The sequence below is a fragment of the Neolamprologus multifasciatus genome, chromosome 10 (assembly GCF_963576455.1).
Source record: "Neolamprologus multifasciatus chromosome 10, fNeoMul1.2, whole genome shotgun sequence".
NCBI classification, from domain to species: Eukaryota; Metazoa; Chordata; class Actinopteri; order Cichliformes; family Cichlidae; genus Neolamprologus; species Neolamprologus multifasciatus.
The window spans coordinates 32,725,748-32,726,993 of record NC_140448.1 but is presented as its reverse complement, the minus strand read 5'-3'; the positions used below and the strand labels follow the sequence as shown (position 1 = coordinate 32,726,993).

Genomic DNA, 1,246 nt, shown 5'->3' with positions numbered 1-1,246 from the left:
ACATGTTCCCTCTAAGCCTGAAGGGAAAAAGAAGGAACACACACATGTAAAGGAAGCACTCAAAACGTGCGACTATCCTAAATGGGCGTTCATAAAGTCAGCAAAGAGGCACAGAAAAGAAGATCAGACACCAGCGAGGGAGGATAAGAAGGACAGACGCAACAACATTGTCATCCCCTATGTAGCCGGTGTATCAGAGAAACTCAGGAGGGTTTTCTCCAAGCATGACATCCCTTCAGACCCTGAAGGGATGTCATGCTGATGTACTTCAGACCCAGCAACACACTCAGACACAAACTGGTTCACCCGAAAGACAAAACTCCAAAACACAGACTTGAACAATGTGGTGTATGCTGTACAGTGCAGCGAGGAATGCCCAGACCTCTACATTGGAGAGACCAAACAGCCACTTCACAAGCGCATGACACAACACAAAAGAGCCACCTCCACAGGAAGAGACTCAGCAGTCCATCTGCATCTTAAGGATAAAGGACACTCTTTTGAGGATGCCAATGTTCACATTTTGGACAGAGAGGACAGATGGTTTGAAAGAGGAGTGAAAGAAGCCATCTATGTCCACTGTGAGCGACCATCTTTGAACAGAGGCGGTGGTTTACGACACCAACTCTCTGCCATCTATAATCCAGTTTTGAGTTCCCTCCCCAGACGACTTAACGCCCACTCACATCCTGGGCCATCTGACCTCAGGAATTCGCATGATAGGGTGGGGCCAGGTTTCACAATGAACTCACCTGAAACCCTGGCTGATTGGGACCCACACCCAGTTTCATACCTCGGCTCATGTGATTAGAGGATCATCAGGGGTTCCTTTGTCCCTCTTTGGGGGGAAACACCCACTGAGTTTAAATCTGGGACTCTCCACCAGTGAACTGAAGAAGCTTCTTGGATGAGAGGTGAAACGTCTTCAAGCAACTTAAAGAAGTCCAGACGCTTTTCTTTGCAAGCTCCTTTGACTTTAAACAATATGGAATCAACTATAGGCTATTAATGTATTACTCCTATACTATAATGTTCAAGTTATCATGTCCCTGGGGCGAGGAGGGGGGTTGTAAGTAAACTGGAAAAAAATAATGCAGACATGTGATAGTCACATGAAAAGGTGTGACTACAGAGCGTATATACACAACCACAGCCCTCTAACCTATTAATTTCCTGCAGGAGGAGGATGACCTGAAAAGAGCTTTGTGGATCTTTCTGTTTTAAATGTTGGAATACTTTTTTGTGT

General features: G+C 45.7%; 1 protein-coding gene across 1 annotated transcript in view; it reads left to right on the top strand.

Annotated features, from left to right (window-relative positions):
* Positions 1-267: 267 nt before the first annotated feature.
* The window catches only part of LOC146510589 (odorant receptor 131-2-like), a 2,277-nt gene continuing 1,298 nt past the window's right edge, over positions 268-1,246 (top strand). The window contains exon 1 of the mRNA XM_085174039.1: positions 268-1,246. This exon is cut by the window's right edge and continues 1,298 nt beyond it. The gene's annotated coding sequence lies outside the window, so the exon portion shown is untranslated.